The 7,926-nt window shown below is 34.4% G+C and overlaps 1 pseudogene; it reads right to left on the bottom strand.

Moving 5' to 3' along the window:
* Positions 1-3,446: 3,446 nt before the first annotated feature.
* On the bottom strand, positions 3,447-7,926 carry LOC138334024 (putative nuclease HARBI1; annotated as a pseudogene).

Raw genomic sequence — 7,926 nt, 5'->3', positions numbered from 1 at the left:
AACTTAGATTTTTACGCATGCTTTAAGTTTATCCAGATAAAGTTCAATTACGAATATGGTAATGAGAAATAAAAGACTTCTAGCCAGCCTAAAACCTGAAAGACAACTTACATGTATTATTAAATTACTTTTTAATTTAGTTATAAAGCCACTTGACCCCTCCCTCACCCCTCCTAAAAAAATAAAATAAAAAAAAAATCCCGACCGACCTACCCTATTTTTTTCAGTCATGTAACCTCAAACACACGTATAATTTTTTTGGCCTAAACTGTTTATTAAGGCTTTTATTTGAAATTTGACCGTGCGGTTTTGGAAATATTGTACTCTCAATAACCCTACTTTACCGTCTGTTTTTCTCAAAATACAATTTTACACACACATTTTCAAAGCTTAGTAATTGACTGGAATATTACAAACAACAACATTTTCTATCTTTAATATGTAAGTTTATATGGCTATCAATGAGCTCAATGTCGTTTCCACTCTTAAAAGTACATTATTTGTGAATCTTTTACGCGAATGCGTGTAAATGAGGCCTAAAAAGGGTCATTTTTTGCATTTGAATTTCAACTTAAATACCTAATTTGTCGTTTAATTTTCTTTCTTTTTTGTCCACATAATTAGACAGTTGTTTGAAATATGATGAAAGATTATGAAAAAAATGACCGCGGAATTTTTTGAGTAATTAGCCTTTCTATACCCCTACCCCCTAAAAAATGACTTTTTCACAATTTTATTATCAGACCAAAATCGAGCGGTAATATTTTTATAAACAACATCTTATATATTCAACATTTTAAAGTGTAACAGTCTGATAATATAAATTGTTATTCCTGTTAATATTATGTCACAATGCCACCGATTTGATGCTATACAAAGCTAAGAAATGGCACAAATACACTATTATTTTGCCTGGATATAATATCTGAAAAATGAATATGGAAAATTCCGTGTAAAGATTCCACTTTAATTACCCTTTAGACAATCCATGGTTTTATACTGTTTTAGCGGAAAAATATTTTATCAAAATCTATCTTTCCATCGTCAAGATATCTTAGTTTCAATAGTCGTTTGAGGCAGATATTCAAGAATAAATTTGAATTTGGCGCCAAAATTGTAGCGATGAAAAGCGTCTACGTGACAACGATCGAAGTTGATAACTTCAACTTAATCACAACAATGTCAATAAAATCGATGTCATCATACACAACTGTATGTCTTTGTATGTATTTTTGAGGAGATATCTGCATATCTAATACATGTTGATATATATTTATTATCCTAAGTAAACTAAAACAGATGTACTTCAAGTGTACAATACGCCTAAGAAAAAAATCTCTTATTCTGAATCCTCGTTCTACGTTCAGCTGATTACTTTAGATAGGTAAATAATTAGTATATGCCTACATGTACGTGTTCAGTTTCTATATCACAGATATAATACTGTTGTTGACAATAGCTTACGTGTGCTTTTTCGTAAGATAGTATTTGATCAACTGAATCCGAGTACTTCCATGCATTTTCTCAAAACAGGAAATGCATGCATCATCTAATTGCAGTAGTTAGGCCTATGTCTTATCGTACATGTGTACAGTAAATAAAGTCATGTTTCCCGAACGTATTAGCGCTTATTGGGGATCACATTAGCTAAACATTATACATGAAGACATATACATACGCAATATTCAAATATACTAGCTTGTACAAATTGAACGAAAAGCATGGGTGGGGCGATGGAGAGATGGCAATATTTCTGTGTCTGTAGTTTTATACTAGATGATTACTCGGCAAAATTGGAATATCTTGATTTAATTATGCATCTCCCTTGAAACACATGTACATATTAAGTGTCAAATATTCACAGTTTAACGGAGTTGAACAGAAAATGTTTTAATCACTTGATTGTTATGAAATCTCATTTTATTCAGTACAAGATCGAGACCGTATCGGCATATATCAGTCCGTTTGTATGAGTTATGTAATATGCTTCTCAAAAGATACATGTAGCTTCATGTTATATTAGCCTAGCCAAATTCAAAGATCTAACAATATTATTTTTTCTAGACTAGTAAGTCGAAACTAGGTCCTACACCTACCGTACAAACTTGGATTTTCACCCGGTATCAAGCTTTCGGCAAACCGAACTAAGTACAATATCGACAAATACTGCGTTTATCGACTATACTATCCTGATTTTAACGTTAAAAGGTAAGATATCGTTAGACGGATTATATATAGATCGCTATTCAAACAAAAGAGTTTTCATGTGCAGTTCCGAATGCACGCATTAACCCGAGGAACCGAACGAATTGCGCATTCGATCACTATTCGGAACGTCCTTAAATAGGAAGTTGCATCAAGAATAAAGTCATAAGCAAATGCCAGTGCAAGATCTGAATTAGCTAATCCATTGAAATAATCGTACGATGTACTTTCTCTATCATTTACTGTAAAGAGGCATTTTGATTTTGAGCCCACCATCATCAGATGGTGGGCTATTCAAATCACCTTTCGTCCATGGTCCGTTGTCCTTCAGTCCGTCCTTCCGTCCGTTAACATTTCTTGTTATCGCTATATCTCCAAAATGGCTGAAGGGATCTTTCTCAAATATCATATGTTAGTTTCCCTAAGACCCTAGTTGCGCATATTGCATTTTTGGACCGATCGTTCAACGAGATGGCCGCCAAAGTACGGAAGGGATCTTTCTCAAATTTTGTATGTAGTATGTTTGAAAAGCAAGGAAAATATTCCTCTTTCAATTGTCATTCATAGATCATTCTTTGGTGGGCGCCGAGATACTTTTGGAATCTCTTGTTTGAATCAATATAATTTTGATAATGAATTATTATTGCAGCTAAAGGGCAGACTTTTGTTCAGCAGTTCAACATTTGGTTTGCGTTGCAGACGACCAGGGTTCAAATCCAGGTTATGTCATGTTAAGAAAACAACCATCCAAGTGAGGTAAAATTTAAAATGATTATCATTTCTGTTCTTTCTAGTATAATGAGACGGAGGAATATATTGAGCACTCACTTTCGCCTTTATTGAGCCCAAGAACTACGTACACTCTTACTTTGCCATTCACATCAACATCTGTGCAGACTATATCTCTTCCACCCATGACAGACAGAGGATCCTTGAGTAGAAAACGTTTTAACCAAGAAATTATTGAGGAGTTATCAATTAAGAAATTGAAAGCGGAGATTAAACTGTTTGAATAAAAGATCAAACACGCAAAGAATGAATAATACATCTAGTTGAATAGGAATTCATTACATTAATTGAATAAAGGTTTCAGATTAAAAGTCATATATATATAATGTATTACTATTTTATTTTCCTTTCTTTTATAAAAAAATACTTTACACAATGTGCATTAATGTAAGTGACATATTGTAAAAATAATGTATAATTTCTTGTTGTACAAGGTAGGTTTTAGTCAAAATTTTAATTTTAACAAGAGGCCCATTAGGCCTGTATCGCTCACATACTTTGAAGTTTATATATGTTATTATGTAGATACTAATAAGCTACATAATAACATATATAAATCTTTCTTAAATATCCGAGAAGGCTAGTTTCAGGTAATGCTATTGAAAAGAAGTTGATTCAGTGGAAAACCAGGAAAAGAAAAAAACTTCGCTGTGTAACACATGGAATCCTCTTTTGAGTTGACCTACGCCTCCCTCAACCACACCTCTTGTACGTTTGTGGACTCTGTATGAAAATTAAACGTTATCATTTTTAAACAAACGACATCTTATATACATTACATAGCTTTGATTGTTAGTGAATATGGTATTGGAAAAGGGGATAGTTGCATATTGTTGGATATATATCGCGCTCCTACATTTAATAGCTTGGCTAGTGGAAGTAAATGGTGGAGGTCAAATAGTTATGTAGCGGTCATTAGATATTTTCTGCATCTAACCAAGTCATGCTTACCTTTGTAATTGGTCTGTGCGCCTTTTGTGGTCGTTGAAACGGAGTAAGGAGCCATTGTTTTAAGGGGTAACTACTGTCTCCTAATAAATGTTTCGGGGATGCTATGTGATTATTTTCAAACATAACACGCAAACCACTTTTATTCAGAATTCTAGAATCGTGCATAGATCCTGGCCACTTCGCCACAATGTCAAGAATTCTATAGTTTGCATCAAATACTACTTGAGTGTTGATGCTGTGATAATGATGCCTATTGACATATTCATTTTCATTGTCTTTTGGAGCAATAATTTGAACATGGGTGCCATCGATCACTCCTAACTTCATTTTGTCTAATTTCTTGAGGTTGTGTTGGAAATTTGATAAATTGCCTGACAACTCTTGGCGATGAAAGTGCTTGAATAGTTCTAGAGACCGCCCTAGTCACAGATGGTTGGGAAATATCGTCTGTATTACATAATTGCATTTTACCTGTTGCTAGATATCTCAAGGTAACCAAAAGTTTCTGATGGGCAGACATGGCATTATTTCTTTCACTGCTGGATCGCATGTCCGCTTCAATAAGATTTTCAAGAAAAACAATACTGCCTGCATCAAATCGGAATCTTTTGATCAACTCACCGTCATTAAATTCCCTCATGCAATCTTTTCTTTCACGAAAATGTCTTCTGAAACATATCAGCGTATCCTTTGTGTTTTAATTTCTTAAATATATTAAGTAATACTTAAAACTTAAGAGTCCTACCTAGGACTTTAAATAAGTACAACTTTTAGTGATAAGTTATTTTTTTAATAGTACTTAAGTTAATTCTTAAAAAATCAAGAATATTTAAGGATGTACTCCTCTGAGAAGTCAAAATTTTCTTGTATTAAACTTTTTTTCTCATATAGATTTTTGGAAATAGGAGTTCATGCCATAAAAGAAAATAGAAGAAAAAACATATGTCCGTGTGCTCGTTTTTGAGCTATTGTCACTCAAAGATTTTTTTTTGTTTGTTTGATTTATTAACGTCCTATTAACAGCTATGGTCATGTAAGGACGGCCTCCCATGTATGCGGTGTGTTGCGTGTATGTTGTGCGAGGTGAGTGTATACCCAATTGACAAAATATTGGATTTTATATTAATTTTGCCGTTTTGATCATATACACAAGGGATTAAAGCCATAATTTCCTAATGAGGTGTTTGATATGTATGGATGTTTGTAGAATTTATTTTCTGGTTGTCTTCTTTAAAAATATACCAGTTTTGATCAATAAGACTTATATTTTTTATCAGAATAACAACATATGCTATCCCTACCCCTTAATTTTGAGCTACAAAATGCACCATTTTCAGCCATTTTTGCCAAATTTTGCCCTTTATAGAAAAAGTTCTGGTATTAAACTTTTATTAATATTTTGCATATCAACAGGGAAAGGGTTGTTCTTTCTAAATCAGGCAGAAAAATGGGGGGTCCGTGTGCTTACTTTTTTGCCCCATTTGAATATTTGTTATTTTTCAGTATTTTCGAGTAAAAAATAATTGTGCTCAAATTACCATTAAATGTAAAAATAAAGTGACAAAAGTGTATCATATCACACATTAATGCTCAATGTTTTAATAACCACGAACCCAGTAAAGATTTACAGCAAAAATTAGCTCCATACAGCTAAAAATACTGGCGCAGTGATGATTTAAGTAAAAACAATTTCAGTAAAAAATGGTAAAACTGTGGATCTACTCAAAGCGAAAAAAGACACAATTTCAAAATGGCCATTTCTTAAAATCCCCATATAAAAAAATCCACTAAAACTAGAAATGTAATTTTTTGACAAAATTTGCAACTGGTAACTTCCTACAGATACTGATAGATTTTATTTGAAAACCTCATAACTTCTTTGATCTATGTCGAAACGAGACTTCAACGGGACTGAAACCTCAGAAGAATACAACCTTAAGAGGAGTTAAGAATTTTTCATGTTTTTCTTAGAAAATTCTTACTTTTTAAGATTTTTTTAGCTTAAGATTACTCTTAGAATCATTATGAATACCGGCCAAGTTCCATAGATCGCACATGTGACTGACGGCAGTGTTGTTAAGGAGAAGGCTCTCCGGCTTCTGGGCAAAGGAATTATGCCTCTGTGCCCTCCAGCAATGAGGGATTAGTCAAGGACGGCGAGCTCGAAGTTCGTTTGGGGTCTGTGCTTTGGCCTCCAGCAGGATGGACTGGATTCACAGCTGATGCAAAGCTGCTGGCATGGGAAGTTGCGGCCGTGACCCTCTTTGGTCAGACCACTAGGAGCCGTGTTGATATTTTAGACCTGACTAACTTTTTAGCCCTGCCGGACACCAGGATACCTCGTATGATGTCACCATCCATCCAGGTGATGTTGAACTCTATTTATTTCGCACTTTGGCAAGTCACTATAATCGTAATTTTTGTACTTACAGTTTTATTTAGCTGTATGAGTTGATGTTTACCGCAGTAGTCAAACGAGCCCCACTGTTAACTATCGGTGAAGGTCGTTTGCCGGTTGACTGCGTACAGTATGGCTAGTCTATTGTTGTTCTAAACGGGTTCCGGATATCTTTTACTTAGACTTTTAGTGTATAAATGTAACTATAGTTATAAAATTTAAGTTGTTATTATAGTCTTTAGTATCACATAGGAACTATTTCTCGTTTGGCAGCACATTGCCAATTCTCGCCGTCATTCATGACGTCATGTTAGTGAAACGTCTAAATTGGCGGCTTCCGGCTGACAAATTAGCACTTTTGGCATCGTTTGGCACTCCAATAAAGTATAAATAGGAGCACTGCGCACTATGCGTCAGTTGCTTCCTGACTGGCATCGGGTCCAGCAGATCTGTGGTCCAGATAGTTGGTCTTTTTTTAGGTAATTTTAAGTAGGTTTCTATATACATTAAGGATAATTTATAAGGGAAGTTAAGATATTGTCAGGTGTTATCACCGACCACATAAGTTTATCATCTGGTGGTTATGTCGTATTTTTACTATACTATACCAGTTTATGATTTATTAGAGTTTACAGTAGCGGTATTAGAATATAATATAATTTCTTTTATAATATCCGGTTCACAAGTAGATTATTACGGTCATTTGTCCTCATAATTAATAATAAATTAGTAAAGGATCCGAGTTGCAGTTTTAATCGCTAAAGGTCTTCGTACATATACATGTAGATATTCCTTGTTGTTAAGTACTCTGTACTTCACGTTATTATTAGATGTTTTATTATCGGGTTCGAATTCTATGTGTGATAGTTTAAAATTTCTGGTGTGTATGAAGGGAAAGTGATATTGTGAACTTCTTAATTGTTATGTTATTTATTTGTTACATTGCAATCTGTTTTCAATATAACATTTATACTTTGAAAGAACGCCTTTGTTCAGTTCTGGTAACAATCACTGACATGGGCGCCTGATATAACGAAATATTTATGTAACAATTGGCTTAAGTAGTCTGTGACTACAGTATCGACACATTGGCGAAAGAACCCGGAAAAACGTTACAATACTGACGATCTTACGCTAAGATCGAGGTCATTCCATAATGTTCGAGAAGAGGGCACGAAGGAATTATAAGTGGAAAATGCTGGTCACTACATATCCTCGATACTCCAGGGGTTAGCGTATGTGTCGTTTTTGGTTGGTCTCCCTTGTCTGTATTGTGCCATTATATATATGAGTTAAATATTGCACTATAAAATGGACAAGAGATCAATTATTGCTAGGAGACAATTTTACATATTAAAGTTACATGTAATACAGTGTATATTTGAAACCCGACTTTTCTATGCACACAACATTAGGAAAGTTATGTCTCCACGAAAGTGAAGAAGGAAAGGATTTTAGTAGTGATCAAGAAACAGCATCATGCCCTATCACTATAGCACTGACACCGAACAACGGTCACAGCGGACAAACCATTCGTCCCACTCATTGTTTGCTGAACGCAAAGCAGTAGTAGAGACCGACAT

This window comes from Argopecten irradians, chromosome 10 (genome assembly GCF_041381155.1).
Source record: "Argopecten irradians isolate NY chromosome 10, Ai_NY, whole genome shotgun sequence".
NCBI lineage: Eukaryota > Metazoa > Mollusca > Bivalvia > Pectinida > Pectinidae > Argopecten > Argopecten irradians.
This window is presented reverse-complemented; position numbering and strand designations above follow the sequence as displayed.